General features: G+C 42.9%; 1 pseudogene; it reads right to left on the bottom strand.

The window, feature by feature from the left end:
• LOC8063638 lies at positions 8,561 to 16,786 on the bottom strand (annotated as a pseudogene).

The raw sequence follows: 17,239 nt of genomic DNA, 5'->3' as shown, positions 1-17,239 counted from the left end.
CACATCAAATTTTACGGCACATGGAGCATTAGACATATATAAAAAATAACTAATTGATAGTTTATCTGTAATTTGCGAGACAATAGTTAGCCTATGGTTGGACAATAATTACTAAATATAAATGAATATGTTACACTGTCAAAATCCATAAACTTTTTGATTTACCTCGATAAATCTAGAATCCGGATTAAAAGCAGAGAAATTTTGACACAGATATATACCCCCAATCGGGCGCACGCTTTCCTACTGCAAAGCCACATTTTTTTCCCCTGATAACTAACAATTGGCATCAGTATATTATTCCTGACAAGTGACTTAAAAGATCCCGGATAACAAAGTTTTAGGAATAATATACTGCAGACTTGCCAGTTATTAATCCTAAATTTGGATCATGAAATTTGAAATTGCAAAGTTTAAAATGTGCTAGTATAAAGTTCCTAAATTTAATGCAAAGTTTATAATATTTTTAATGTTTAATGCAAAGTTTATAATGTTATGGGGAGTTATTAGGATTATGAAGTTTGTGGGTTGAATTCTACTCTTTTGGGTGGTAAGAAGTACAAAATTTTCTTTTTGTTTTACCAAAATACTGCTAGCACATAAAAGTTAGCGAATTCATAGCGCAACAACTTTTAGTATTTTATAAGGTTCTAAAGCTTGTATTACAAAGTTTCTAATGTTTAAGTCCAATTTTTTGTGTAGTCCAAATTTATAAAGGTTCTGAAGCTTTTTTTTTTACAAAATCTTAGGACCATGATGGAAAGTTTTTTTCCATTCACAAAGTTCGAAGTTCCCAAATGCAGAGTACAAAGTTTCTGTGATCTTAAAGTTTTGGTTATGGGTGTACTCAATTTTTAGATGTTAGTAGAAATTCATTCATTTAAAAGGGCAAAACTTTTCTGTTACAAAGTTTTTAAACCTTTTAATATATAGTTTTGGTAATGTCATATAAAAATTTTCATGTATGATAGAAAGATTTTTAGTTTGTAGGTGTTTGATACATAGGCATGTACCATCTCAGCTGGAAGGCATTAATCTATGACTACAAAGTTTTGAGTTTAGATTCACAAAGTTTCAACTAATCATATAGAAATATTTTTATTCCGTAAGCCAAATTTTTTTATGTAGTGCTGTATGTAAATTTTCCATGTTTCTCTCTATTTTTCAGGCCTTTGAAGAGCAATTGAGACACATGTCCATTTCTGATCTTCACTTGGCGGTATTTTCATGTACCGATGTAAAGCTATGAATTTTTATACTTTATGGACACGTTGCATTCTTATTCTTTTTTAGTCTTAAAAGAAGACTAATATAGTTTTCATGTTTTTTTTATTTTTAGGCTTTGTTTTGTTTTGTTCTTTATATTGGTTGAGTAGTTACAATTTCAAAACCAGCTTCTACATCCATATATATGTGCAAAAATTTCCCCCTCCGTTTTATCTCCCACATAGTGGTGATCTCGAAGGAGAAGTAAAAAAACTCTAGAAATGTACTGTATCTAGGTTTAATAAAAAAAACTCAGGCATGAGAATCAAAAGCAGCCCAAATAGAATAGAAAATGGGCCAAATCTTTAGGAAGGTAGACAGACAAATAGGCATATGGGCTGAAGTGTTGTTTGAGTACATTCTCCCTTAGTCGTAGCAGGAGCAAGCAGGTGATTGTGACTAGATGTGAATTTTTATGCTTAGGCCTTGTTTAGTTTCAAAAAAATTTAGAAAAACGACGCTATAGCCTTTTCGTTTTTATTTGACAAACATTATCCAATTATGGAGTAACTAGACTTAAAAGATTCGTCTCGCGATTTACAGGCAAACTGTGTAATTAGTTTTTATTTTCATCTATATTTAATGCTCCATACATGTGCCGCAAGATTCGATGTGACGGGAAATCTTGAAAAGTTTTTAGTTTTTGGGGTGAACTAAACAAGGCCTTACACCCTATCCTTTGCTTCTCCATCATCATCTACATCTTTGATAGATGGTACGACACCTAGAGGGTGGTGCCAATATCTACTTATGGTTTCATACCTTCTACCATACCTTCTCTCTCATCAATTACAAGTGACCATGCTTCACCATTAAGGCCCAACTTAAATACTTAATAGACTATCTAATGAGTATCTAAGACCAAGGTTGATTGACCCTTCTACTAAACACCTTTACAACCAGATTAACCCCTTGATCGATTCAACCAATCGATGAGGCTCGAGGGCAACACTTAGCAGGTGCGCTCGGCGCCCACATAGGAACTATGTTAAGTCCTAGGGATGAGATGGGTCCATACCTTTTTAGACAAGTCCATCCCTCCCTCAAACCAAACAAAAAATTGAGATGGATCTATACCTTTTAACCAAAACAGGAGTCAAAACGATCTCATAAAAAAATATCGAAATATCATCTCATTCCACCTTGTCTTTGAACCAAACATATGATAAATAATTTATGTAATGCATGGTTATATTCTAGAACATTTGGGAATATTTTCAAAAGCCTAACATTGTCGATGACAAAATAACCAATAAATATTTGGATTGGTTTGCCGCCTCTATTGATACACTATTTTGGATTGAGGTAACCAACTAAATTTCACCCCAACACATTTGGATTGAGGTAAGTCCGATAAAATCTAAACAAGAGCTAAGGTGGTTTGCCGCCTCTATTGATACATGCTCTTACATAAAAAGACACTTGATCTCCTACAACTAAAAAGAACAAAAGTAAGACCACTAAATGGTGCGACTTTTTTTGGGGTCGCTCCCCCGTTCCCCTACTTGCGAATCATCGATCCCGTACGTATAGTAGGAGGTGGAAGGGTATAAATTGAAAAAGAAAATAGGAAAGGATTCCTGATGCAAATTTACAATACATAATAATATATAATCAGGGATGTGGAATGGTGCGAAATGAAATAAGGAAAATACAGGATTCCTGATATGAAATTGCATCTCTTTCTGATCCTACGTAGTCTTCGGTAAGGAAAGAAACCGCAATCAGCGACATCCTGGAGCCCCCTCAATGCCGTCACCCTCGCCCGACGCTCGACCACCGACGCCGACCTGCGTTGCCAGGTCTGGAGAGTCGCCCTCGCCCTCGTCCTCGCCCTCGCCCCCGACGCCCAACCTGCGTTGCCAGGTCTGGAGAGTCGCCCTCGCCCTCGCCCCGGACGCCCAACGCCCGACCTGCGTTGCCTGGTCTGGATAGTCGCCCTCACCCTTGCCCTCGCCCTCGCCCCCAACACCGACGCCGTCGCCCGACCTGCGTTGCCAGGTCACCCTCGCCCTTGCCCAACGCCATCGCCCGACGCCCGAGCCCGACCTACGTTGCCAGGTCCTGGAGTTTTCCTCGCCCTCGCTCGCCTGTCCTTGGAGCCGACGAGGACGTCGCACCTCAGCCCTGTGAGCGTCCTTGAAGGCGCCAATCCTACGTTTTGCCAGGTCCTGCCCTCGCCCTCGCCCGACGCCGACGCCCGACGCCGTAGCCCGACCTGCGTTGCCAGGTCGCCCTCGCCCTCGCGCCCAACGCCATCGCCCGACGCCCGAGCCCGACCTACGTTGCCAGGTCCTGGAGTTTTCCTCGCCCTCGCTCGCCTGTCCTTGAAGCCGACGAGGACGTCGCACCTCAGCCCTATGAGCGTCCTTGAAGCTATCAATCCTACGTTTTGCCAGGTCCTGCCCTCGCCCTCGCCCGACGCCGACGCCCGACGCCGTCGCCCGACCTGCGTTGCCAGGTCGCCCTCGCCATCGCGCCCAACGCCGTCGCCCGACGCCCGAGCCCGACCTGCGTTGCTAGGTCCTGGAGTTTTCCTCGCCCTCGCTCGCCTGTCCTTGAAGCCGACGAGGACGTCGCACCTCAGCCCTGCGAGCGTCCTTGAAGCCGTCAATCCTGCGTTTTGCCAGGTCCTAGAGTCGCCCTCGCTCTTGTGTTTCCTGGCCAGTCCACAACCCTAAAACAAGGTGAGTTAGACAACTGAAATCATGTTATATTATAAGTACTAAATCATTTATGTGACACAAAATATAAATACTATGCATTTATATTATACACATCATTTTGTTTCAAAGGTAACAAAATCTTGTAAAATTTTAGATTGCGGGTACAGCTATTGAAAATAAAAATTTTAAAACAGCTCTCTATTTGACAGCTTGCAGGCAGAGAAAAATATGACGTAATAATGGTTGGTAGACAACAGAATAAATTGTCAGTTACAAATAAACTTCTAAAATAATGCTCAGTACATGTTCACTGTTTTGTTTTCGGATCGGTACATAGTTTTGTTCCCTATAAATTAGCGACCAAAATAGACAGGCTAATTCCTGTAATTTATGGTTTTTTTCTTTGATTCTTCATTTCACATGCTGCCACCTAGCGGTCACTATTTTCCTTTGAATCGGCGGGACACATAGTTGGGATGGACACGCCAATGGCAAACAGTGATCGCGTACCTTTGGGGGACCTTACAAATACAACAGGTCGAGGTATATAAACTTTCAACTGCGTCCCTATAAGTTATAAGTTTTTTGTGTTGTCAACTACTTACATGTATCCATTCGGGGTTGGTGCCACCAGATGGGGGTTATAAAAATCAGAAGAGACAGAGAGAGAACGATATGCAATGACTTTTCATGAAAAAGAAGGTGAAAGAACAAAAAAAACATGTCAGTTGAGTAACCAAGAGAATGTTGAGCTTGGAAAAACTATGGCTACAACTGCCGATATTAAACATTATCTTGATCGTATCACGGAAAGGTCTATAAAGTAGATAGAAATTGTGAGGCTATAACGTCGTGCTCTACGTGACTATGTTTGATTTCAGAAACTTTGTTTCTTTAAGTTAAATGTAACTTTATAGCTGGTATTTAAATTTTATTATAATATTATTATCTTATTGTGCGATACATGTATTTTTAATAAAAATGTTAGCTATCCCGTAGCAACGCACGGGCACGCTACCTAGTATTGAATAAGTTCAAAATTTAAACTATTTTTACCTTCGTTTTGCATCGATTCTACTTTCAACATTATATTTCAGCCTAAACACCATATAGGATTAATAAAACTGCTAACCGGGACAAACTAGAAAATAAGGCCTTGTTTTGTTCGTGATTTTTTGGGTTTGGCTACTATAACACTTTTGTTTGTTAGTAATTATTTCCAACCATAAACCAATTAGATTCAAAAGATTTATCTCGGAAATTACAGACAAACTATATAATTAGTTATTTTTTAATCTATAGTTAATAATTCATACATGTGTCCAAAGATTCAACATGGTCAAGAATCTTGAAAATTTTTGAAACTAAACGAGGCGTGAGAAATAAGATGAGTGGAATCACCGTCTCATTCTTTCAGTATCAGTGTGCTGCTTTGTTTTTCTACCGTGGCTAAATACGGACGCAACATATATATACACGATGTAGTACACTGACACTCGGTGCTGCAACGGACCAAAAGCAAGACCAACTCGAACCAATGCACGGTCCACTGTGTTTACCATTGTACCCCTGCCTTTTAGCTTTTCCCACCACCATGCACAGCAAGCAAGCGCTCCGCCGCGGCGGCCGCGCTCCCTCCCTCCCTCCCTCCCTCTTGACCCTCTACTCTCTCTCTCTCTCTCCAACCTGTGCATCCTGCATTCCCGTTCCGGTAAGTGGGACCTGTCGAGCGGTCGGTCGATACAACAGAGGGCCGCGAACTCGAGGAAGCGCCGCGCCGTAGAGTGAGTCTACAGGACAGGAGGAGTAGTGGAGTACAACGCCAAGAAGCGTGTACTAGACCGCAGCGCAGAGACACCGCCACCGTCCACCGCATCTTGCTCGCGTCGGAAAGGCGGGGGTTTTAGCTAGGTCGCTCACGCGCGCTCGCCCATGGTGACCGCCGCCGCCGGCGCCGACGGCGACGGAGACGGCGAGGTGGCGCCCGCGACTACGACCAGCTCGTCGGCATAGGAGCAGAACGAGGGCGTACGGCCAGCCAGTGGCCGGCCGGACGAACGGCGATCGACTGCAGGCTTCGACTCTCCTCTCCAGTTCTCCCTCTCTCCCGGCCACGACATTGCACGTCCTCCCGCAGCATCCACACTACGACGATTGATCTAGTTGCTCTGTTCGATTCGATCGAACCCTCTCCTCTCTCGCCGGTCGCCGCCCACGCTCTGTGCTGTGCAGGTTCGTCTCGCTCTCTCTAGCTCTGTAGGCTCCCCCGCCACCCTCTCTGCAGTTTCATCGACCACTCGCTATATATAGTTGTGATGTAGCCATATCAATTTGTCTTCTGCTGCATGGAACTGTGTTGGGGTTTTGTGGCTAGATCTGATTAATGCGTTGCAATTGTTGAAGCATGTAGTGTAGTAGTATTTTCTTTTCATGCATACAGATCTTTATATTAGTTTCTCTGTATGCAAAGCCAAATGCTTAATTAGATTTGGTGGGGAACTGAGGATGATATCAAAGTTCCAGTCTTGTTTAATTACCCAACGCTATTCGTGTCAACAAAAAGTCCCAATTTTTCTTGTTAACTGTGCAGAGTAGTATACTGCTATGTATGCAAAGCCAAATGCTCAATTAGATTTGGTGGGGAACTGAGGACATCAAAGTATCAGTCTTGTTTACCCAACGTTATTCGTGTCAACAAATTCCCATTTTTTCTTGTTAGGTGTGCAGCGTAGGCCTAGTATACTGCTACACAACGGAAGACGAGCAACATACTGAGATATGGCACCAAACAAAGGAAAGCAGAAAGTTGAAGAGGTTGACACAGGGATCCTAGATGTAAGTGTAAACCTCAAACCCCCCAAAAAAAGGTTCTGTATTTATAGGCTTTTGCCATTGGTTTGATCCATTTTCAGTGTTGTCTGCTCATATGTCGTTCAATGCTCTGCACAGGACATTCCTACTCCAATCACGACTTTTGATATGAGAAAGCCAAAGAAGTTTGCTAAAAGATATAAGAAGTGTGTTGAAGAAATTCGAGCAGCTATGGACAAAGACACCACTGTGAAATTGACTTTTGTCATGGCTGGAGGGAATGAAGTTGTTGTCCCTGTGACTCCTCCTGATGATAAAACAAGGCAGGGAACTTATGTCATTAGACTTACAGATGGTACTAAAAATCTTGATCTAGTGGCTGAGAAGTATCAGAGTTGGTTTAGAGGGATAGTCACTAGTGGTGGGCAAAGATTTGAGATAGATGAGAAGCTACCTAAGATCATGAAGAAGTCTATGTCACTTTATACTAGTGGAATTTACCCCAAGTTAATCAATTGTGATCTACCAGATTTAGAAGTGGGCTATCAGCAATTTCTCAATGCATTTCACACCTTAGCTGGGTATAGAGGGGATGCGAAAGACAGCAAGAAAGTGAAGGAGGCAATCGCCATTCTCCTTATCATGTTCTTCGAAGGCCCACGGCTTCTTCCCGTGGAAGAGTGGATCGAGGATTTGCTGCGTCAGTGTTCCTCAAGAGAGCTTGGTAAGAAATTTGAGAAGTTGATCAGTGATTGGTGTGATGACAGCTTGAAGTTCTATGAAGATGTGGCAGGTGCAAGTAAGGTGGTTATCTCAGACGATACTTCTGATGTGATCCGCAATGCTGCAGGAGTTTTTCGCATCATGTGTCGATCTCAATGAGTGGGTCGAAGAACACCAAGTTATGAAGAAACAAGGCCAAGGTCAAGGTGATTCAAAAGAGAAGACTAAGACAATAAGAGGCGAGAGTAGCAGCAAGAAGTGAGAGCAAATCTAATTAATGCTATGTTGTCCAGCTTCTAGAGCAAATGGCTACCCAATGATTGGTTATTGTGCACGTGTGTCACATACTTTGTAAAACTAGCCATGACCCATTTGCAAATGACGTCTTTTTTGTGGTTATTAAGAATAATGTATTTATTTCTGTGCTATCATATAGCTATAGACGAGAATATCTTTTATTTTGGGAGGATTCGAGTATGAGGCATGTCTTTATTTCTCTAATAGCATGTATTTTGCGTGGTATAATTCCTGAAATAATCTTTTGTGTTAGAATATTAGCATGCATGCAAATAGATATCTACCCACATCAAATACGCGGTTCTTGTGCACAAAAGCAGGTTCAACTTGTTACAAACTTATTGCGGTTCTTGTGCACAAAAGCAGGTTCAACTTGTTACAAACTTATTGTGTGTTCCCAGCGAACAGAGCTTTAGAATACAAGGGACATGGGTACATTGTTATAGCATGTCGTCCCTAAATAACTGTTATTTTTACTTCTCAAAAAATAACTTTAACTAAATATATATAAAAATATATTAATATTTATGATACCAAATTAATATCATTAGATAAATTATTGAATCTATTTCATAATTACACGCTATTTCTACATATCCAGTCAAACTTATGGCACGAAAACTAAAAGCTCATACATGAAAAAAAAGCACCAAAGTATAATATTTTAGGATATCAAAAATACATGTAAACAATACACAAGCATATGGTTAAGATTCACTGCACAAGTTGTAACCAAAATGCTACTAACTTCTATAGATTTAAAGAAACCATCGAACATCATACAAATATTTAGAAAGTGCAATAAACAAGTAAACAACTTGATTCATAAACCACACAACATAGACATAAATAAAAGACAAAATAAAATTGTTTGGCTGGAATAGCCATGGCATTAGGGCTATTACAAGTCTATCTTGGCAAGAGTTAAAACAACACGGTAGTACTACATGGAAGAAGGCTCTACATAAATGGCCACACAAGTAAATGCAACTCCACTAGCCCTTCAAGAGTCTTCGTGTGTCTGCTACAGCTTTCCAAGTGACCTTCACTGAAATTGTGGTGAAATCATCAAGATTCAACCTCTTTATCCACTGTTCCATGATACCAAGAATTAAATCTGCATGTCCACCCTTCATTGGACAGGTGACTGTTATCTATTAATGACCCTGTAATACGAAGATCCAGGTGACTACGAAGCACCACCGCTACAACAGAACTAAATCTGCGCCCAGCTTCTGTAACACCCTCAAAAAGACGGATCACATCACTAAAGCCACTGGTCCTGGCGTATAACTTCAGATCAAAGCCACAGGCAGGAGCACGTAGGATCTCAACGTCAACTATTGCTTGAACAGCAATGTTCAGAACTGCAAACTTCACATCCAATGCACACTTCTCCCCATACAGACGGCCAGTTTTGACAAATGATTCTGTTCCAAACATGTTGCTGATCTCAGTACACCCTTTGATCAAAACGTCACCTTTTGGTTCATCTTCAGATGGATCTTCAGTTCGGATACAAAGCTCGAATTCAAACAATGCATGGCTTGTAATGCATATACCTCGAGCAGGGCTAGTCAATGACAAGCGCGCCATACCCTGTAATCAGGAACCACAAGCACAGTACATCATATTTTGAGTTATTTATCGATAACTAGAAAATAAACACATAAACAGTCACACATGCACTCATGGGTTATCAAGGTGGTAAGGCGGGATGCGGCAAGCCACCCTTTTAAGTCGACTAGGCAACGCCTAGGTGAACATAAGGCAAGGCAAGGCGACGCCATATGAATATGAAGAACTTCAGTGCTGCAGTGTGGAGAAGGTAGAGAAAGGAAAACAAAAAAGAAAAGAAGAAGAAAGAGGAAGAAACTAAGAAAGCCCGGCCCAATAGACCACCAAGCAGCCCATATAACCTACCCTAAGCATGACCTAGTGCTGACACTCCCCCTTCTGAGACCCTTCCATCAGGTGCTGCCTCTCTACTCCCTCCACCCTCTCTCTCTCTCTCTCTCTCCCCCTTCCCCCTCCCACATCTGTTGCTACCGCCGTGGCACCTCTCCTCCGGTCCTCTCTGCTGCTTCCCCTCACATGCTGGTGCCACCCCCTTGCAGATCCCTCTCCACTCTGCAGATCGAGAGCTGCTGGCCTGTTGCTGCCCCTCTCACATCCCTGATGCTGCAGTTGGCCAGTGAGCAAAGCTGCCATGGCCATGGGAGCCGATGGCGATGGGGTGGAGATAGGAGCTGGGCCTTCCCCAAATCCTGCAAGTCCTCCTCTAGTTCTTCCTCTTCTCCCTCGCCCCCTCCCTTGTTGTGCTGGATTTCGGTCTTGGTGACAGGGACGCCCAGGCTTTTTTAGTGCCTGGACGCCTAGGCAACGACATGCATGCACTATACCACCACTACAATCAAGTGTTTCCTCTACTATGACAATGCGACCGCAGCTTTAGGCTTGTAACATGGATTCAGACATCACAACATGCAAATAATGACTGAATGTGGAGATGTCCAACAAAAAGCAGCTTTTATGCAGTACTTTGAAGTGATAAATAAGCATTTAGGTAAAAACAAATTACCGTCTTTTGGTTCACAGAAACAGCTTCATAATTGTCAACCCCACGTCTGTAGACATAGTTGCGTAAAGGTTCAATCTTATCCCGGGCTGCAAAGAAGCCAAAGATTTTGGCATGTCCAGGCTGGGTGTGGCGATAGCCAGCGATTTTAATATCAATAAATTGCAGCAAGTCTGTTGCCTTGCAGTGACAATGTTCTGAGCAATCAATGGTCTGGGCATTGTTCAAACTGACTACATATATACAAATAAATAGAGCGTAAGAATTTTTTGGAGATTTGCAATTTATTAAAAAATGATGTCACAAATGAAAACAATTGGAATGGAATTAATAAAAAGAAAACACCTACTTTCAGATTCATCATAGAGTTGATACAAACTACCAAACCAATGACGGCCTTTTGTGACACCAACAGGATAATCTTTAAATGCACAGAAAAGGCTGAGTGGTGGAGGGCCTCGAAGATGAATCCCTGGATATCTGTATATTGTATCAGTCTGCTCAAAATGGTCACTGCTAAACCTTGGAAAATTGTCGACTGTAAAAGGGCCCATCCCTACATCCAAAATTGTTGAAACAATCAAATCAGGATGTTAAGTTCAACTCCAGCCACCTCTCGTTAATGCTGAAGCTAAAATTGGATTCCTAAGTGATGACAGAAAAAGGCTAGCAAAGAAATAATGGGTACCTGACGAACACAGAAGATTATGCATTATCTCCTTTTCTCAGAAAACTATCATTTGTGTTCTTATTGACAATAGATTGAAATCAAATCACATGTTCATGGCTAGTATGATAAACAGACAAGAACTATTTCCAGCACGGAAAGTATCACGTTCTAGGTGTTTTTCCTCGCAGTGTCACCCAATCAAGGAGCATCAACCATAGTTCATAATCCAGGTAGTACCCAAAAAAACAGAAAGTAAAGGGCTAACCAAAAATATTTGAATGTTATTCGTGCAGCATTTCAGTATGGATAAATCCCAGCCCACAGAGAACGTCAAAAAATAACAAATCAAAGCACTAAGAGAATATGTTACTATTTCTTGTTCTTGAGTGATAGTAGAATGATGCTGTATTCATTTAAGTAGATCTATCCGGCTGAAAAAGAAAACAAAATTAAAGCAGAGCTCTGGCTATACCTTGATCGTCCTCGTCGTTTTCTTCTCCTTCTTCCTCCTGCTCTTCGTCGCTGAACTCCCAGCGGTCGTCGTCGTCGTCGCTGGTGGACATCGGCGTGTCCTCCCCATCGTCGCTCGGCGAAGATGTCGGGGATAGCGGCCTCTTCTTGCCGCGGCCGGGAATAGTGGACTCCTTCAGCTTATCTCCGCCTACTTCAGTCTCCATCGCGCGCCAGCCGCGAGCGTTGGCAAGCGACGTTGTCGGGTGCCGCTGCCAGAGACGACGGATGGAATGGGGTTAGGGTTGGGGTTCGGACTCAGGGGATGGCGGGTCTACGGGTGCTGGTGCAGGTGCCGGCGGAGATACGGCAGCGGAATCGACCGGCCGCGGCGGAGCTGCGAGGCGACGGTGGAGGCGGGGCTGCGCGCGGAGCTCGCCCGCCGGCGGCAGTGGCGGACTCAAGGTAGTCCTAAAAAATTTTTTCATGCGCAACACGACAAAATTTAAAGAAAAAATTTGATAAAATGACTATAAAATAAGCAAATTGCGACAATACAATTTAATTTCTGAGTTGTAATTTTTTTCTTCTCATGTTTCTGGAAAAAAACTGCTATATTTGATTTCTTCAAGCCTCAACTTCCTAAAAATATATCAACAAATTTATTTAATTATTATTGGCTCTAAGTCAAACAAAATCACAGTGGGAGAAAAAAAATCAACTCACCAGGAACTCATGAACTGAACTGATTGACGGCACACGGCAGGGGTCGAGGAAGGCGGCGCCACGGCGGGTCAACGGCAGGCCGACAGCGCAGGGGCGCTGGCGCGCTGCGGGGCTGGCCGGCGTGGTCGTGGCGGCGTGCGGCGTGGTGGGCGCGTTGCGCGTCCGCGCGTGACGGCGTGCGGCACGGGGGCACCGCGGCTCGCCGCCTCCGCCTCCGCGGTGGGCGCGCGACGGCGCGGCAGTGCGGCACTGCGACACGGGGGTGGCCAGACCCCGTCTCGAGTCCTCGCCCGACTCAGATGCGGATGCCACTGGCGGATGCGGGATGGGGATGTCGCCAATGTCGGATGACTCTGAGGCCTTGTTTAGTTCCAAAAATTTTGCAAAATTTTTTAGATTTCCCGTCACATCGAATCTTTGGACGTATGCATGAAGTATTAAATATAGATGAAAATAAAAACTAATTGCACAGTTTGGTTGGAATTGACGAGACGAATCTTTTGAGCCTAGTTAGTCTATAATTGGATAATATTTGTCAAATACAAACGAAAGTACTACTATTCCTATTTTGCAAAATTTTTTGGAAGTAAACAAGGCCTCAGAGAAGGGAGAAACCGAGAAAGAGAATAGGTCAAGTTTCTATAGGCCGAAAAGAGTACTAAAAAAATTTTGAGCCAAAATCTAGAGTAGTCCTGGACTTCCCGCCACTGGCCGGCGGCGCGAATCCGAGGCCTTGTTTAGTTCCCAAAAGATTTTGCAAAATTTTTCAGATTTCCCGTCACATCGAATCTTTAGACATATGCATGAAGTGTTAAATATAAAAAAAATAAAAACTAATTACACAGTTTGGTCGAAATTGAAGAGACAAATCTTTTGAGCCTAGTTAGTCTATGATTGGACAATATTTGTCAAATACAAACGAAAAAGCTACAGTGTCGATTTTGCAAAATATTTTGGAACTAAACAAGGCCCGAGAAGGGGGGAGGAGGGGAAGAGTGCCGCCTGCCACAGGCTACCTATTCGCGCTTTGTGTTGTTGATGACAGGTGGGTCAGCAGAAGACACGCGTTTTTTTTAGAAAACCGGGATTGTATTTCACATGTATACTAGGTAGCGTGTTCGTGCGTTGCTACGGGATATCTAACATTTTATATTAAAAATATACAGATCGTACGATAAAATAACAATAATTTAAATTAAATATTAATATTAAACTGACATTTAATAAAAAATTAAAGTTTGTAAAATGTACAGTCATGGATAGTGCAGTCTAAAAAAATGGCTACCGTTGGACAATAAGGAAAACATATAAACCTACATGACCTACCTAAAGCCTAAACCTAATGCCCAACTTCTAGAATAAAGAAGCGGCAGGTGCACGAAAGGACGTACCTGGTGCTAGGGACGTGGTGCTTCAACAACGCCTTGCCACCCCCAGCAATAGCAGCCCTGCCCGACTTCATACTTCAAAGGACACGACGTCCTGCCGCTCCAGCGACGGCGGCCCATTCAGCTTCAACCTGCACGCAATCGAGGTTGTGGTGCTTCAAGGGGACACGACACCTTGCCGCCACCAACAACGGAGGGCCCACCCAACTTTGTCCTACCCGTGATTGTGGTCACAGTGCTTCAAGTGGCAACAACGCGTTGCCGTGTCCAGCGATGGTGGCCCCACCTGTTTCAGTTCGTGAGATCAAGGTGACTCCGCTCCCTATCTGGAGGTTGCTCCCGCACAATATCAGTGAACATAACTTGCCACATGATCTGCCAATTCCTTCATAGAAATGGGTTTTCCATAGATCCTAGTCCATTAAAATTTTAAAATATAATGGCTAATGGAACCATGAAACTTTGCAAGAAAAGGAACGGTATCACCACAAGAAAAATGAAAAGAAATAAAATCTCAATAGATACAACTTAATATCATGATAATTCAAAGTTCGACATGTTTTGTTTCTATTATAAAAAAATCATTTTGAGCATTATGTTTGTAATACTCCCTCTATACCTAGATTAATAGTCGTTTTAGGCTCTGGAGCCGTTTTCACAAAGATAGACGTCCTATGCGCGGCGGGAGGTGTGGACGTGATTGCCCCTCTGCATGGCTGCATGCGCGCGCCGCGATTAATGCATCTCCTTGATTCACATCCCGTTCAACCAGCGCACGCGAGAACAGCAGCTAGGACTCGAACTCGCAACCAGCTGCCTCAGCCCACAAAAAGCCAACCAACTGAGCTACGAAACACTATCATGCGAACAACATTTAACATTTAATAGGGACAAAACAGGAAAACTACCCCCTAATTAATCACTCTTTGATTACCACAATCCTGTCCTAAATTACGTCTATTAATCTGGGCAGGGACGAAGCTAGAAAATATTTTAGGAGGGGCTGAACAAAATTGCTACATCGACTTAACTTTATTATAACCTTTCACAACGAAAAAAAATATTAACTTAAAGTAGTCTTATATTAATTCACAAAATATATCTAAAAATAAAGATCTCAGCCCACCATACGTTATAAATTGGGGGGGGTACGGAGAGAGTATTCATTTTGTAGCCCACCATCGCCGTTAATTGCTCCGTGCAAAATACCAAATTCTTTCTTTCTTAGACCTAATCATAGTCTTATGCTCGTGATTTCTAATCAAAATGTGCTGCAAAATATCTGTCGTTTGCGCTTTCCGATACACAATATTAACTAAATATATGTATAAAACTATTAATATTTATGGTACATAATTAATATCGTTAGATATATATATTTGAATATTCTTAACAAATCGAGTCAACCATTTGTCACGGAAACCAAGTACAACATTTATTTTGGGATATAGAGAATACTGTTGATGGTGCAGCCAGGAGGATCAGTGTTGTTGGGAAAGGGCGTTGCAAGAATCATCGCAACGGCCATTGTTAATCAACACGGTCAGTTGACGTGGCGTGCAGCCGTGACCTCAATAGTGGTGACCAATACCAAGAATAGATAGAGAAAAACCACAATTAAATGGTTTCTTAACCAATAGTGGAAGCCATACATGTTTAGGGATAGAAACACACGGCACGAGTCAGATATTTATAAGCACTTTTTAAGATCCAGAAACTTTCTCATGACAGTCTACCACAACACAAGTTTGCACAACAATATTATTTAGGGTTTCACTTTAACTACTCACATAGGCAAGCATACAGTTGCAGACCCACATGACCACTTGACCAATATGTACACTTACAACCTGTATAAAACATATCTTGGAGCCCTCTCCAAGGAATTTTCTAGGCTCCTTAAACCTCACAATCAAACAGTAATTTGAATAATTTACTTGTACCTTGTATATACACCAAATCACCAATACTATAAGCGACAAATCAGACCTCACATCTTCATTGGTAAAGCAAACATAGGCTACCAGTTTGTATGGACTCAAATAATCCAAGATACTTAGCTTATGAGAATATTGAACTAATGAATTGAACTAATGAATTACTGAATTATTTCCAACAACAAAGTAGGGAACTCACCTCCTTCTAGTTTGCAACGTCATGGCTGAAACAATATGCACAACTGGAGATGTGACAGCTTGTAATCATCAGTTGAAGCCCCTAGTAAGATTAATTGCTCAATGGTTCCAAATTAGTAGTCATGTAGTAGATTCGACAACAATAACAAAAAAACTCAGCTAGGAAAAAACATAAAGTTAGCACAAGCAATAGACCATCCTATCTGTTAACTTCTCCGAGTCGAGCCCCTTGGACCGGAACAGCTGCTCCATCTCCGGCGTCGTGTTGAACGACGCCTGCAGCACCTCCGCCGACACCGTCTTCCACACCGACGTCTTCCCCACCACTCCACCAGGTGGCTGAAGATCGGGCTGCAATGTCGTTGTTAACGTCCGACCACCTAGACCCTCCCGTTGCCGCGCACGATGTACGTACGTCACCTGGTATGCCGAGTCGCATGAGAAGCCCACGCGAGCACATGGAGTGCGCATCGATGCGGACGAGGTCGGCGCCCAGCCCGACGTCCTTCACCAGTGGCAGGTTCATAGTGTTGAGCACCACCACACGGCCACCGCTGGGGGATGTCCGCATCCAGCGGCGCCTCAAGGCAGTTTGAGCGCCATGCCCTTGGGGTCCTTGGGCGAGCCCGTCGGCAGCGCGATGGAGGTCTTGACGATGCCAGAGGTGGGCTGGCTTGACACTAGCTTCGCGGCGTCGTCGCGTACGTTAACTTCTAGGGAGGGCGGACAGAATTACGAAGGCAGACTGAAATTTTCATGCTTAGATATTAGGTAAAGATAAAGATATGGTTTACATTGCAACCTCTACAAAGGCACTCTTGAAGAAAAGAAAAATTACATTTTGGTCTATACAAAGGTCTCCCAGTCGTCTTTGTCACTGGTGAATGGAGCAGCCCCCTCAACGAACACCTGTCGCACTAGAAATTGGAGAGGAAACACATGCAACTTGAAGCCAAAGCCCTTCTCGACGAAGAAACAACAAAGTTTTCCATTCCCACGATAAGTACCATGTCGAAATCATCAACATGTCGTTGATGTGTTGAATGCCCTAGTAGTAAAAGATGACCATCGGCCATCTCGTCACCGAGAAACTTGGGATTTGTTGCCACATGCATTGCAAGCAATCCTAAATCAACGGACAACAAAGCAACCGAAAAGCGGAAAAAGACCACCTAAGCAATTGCAAGTAAACGACCAACCTGAATCCTCAGCCTAGTGGTAGACATTGCCTCCCTAGAGCCTCACCGAAGAGGGTATCAACTACCTCCAAAGAAAACAAGGGAGGGACAAGAACTCACGATCTAGAGCTTCAAAAGAAGTGCCAGATCAAGTGAGGAAGCAATAGAGCTCCCACTAGGTCTCTAAATCGGACCAAACCCCATACCTTAGGCTTAGAAGGTGTTTGGTTGGGGTGATAAAAATTAACATGCACTTTAGTATTTTCGTTTTATTTGACAATTATTATAGACTAATTAGGCTCAAAAGATTGTCTCGCAAATTATCCTCTAGCTGTTGTTTTAGTTTTGCAA

This window comes from Sorghum bicolor, chromosome 2 (genome assembly GCF_000003195.3).
Source record: "Sorghum bicolor cultivar BTx623 chromosome 2, Sorghum_bicolor_NCBIv3, whole genome shotgun sequence".
NCBI classification, from domain to species: domain Eukaryota; kingdom Viridiplantae; phylum Streptophyta; class Magnoliopsida; order Poales; family Poaceae; genus Sorghum; species Sorghum bicolor.
Note: the sequence above shows the minus strand (reverse complement) of the source record. Positions and strands in the feature narration are given on the sequence as shown.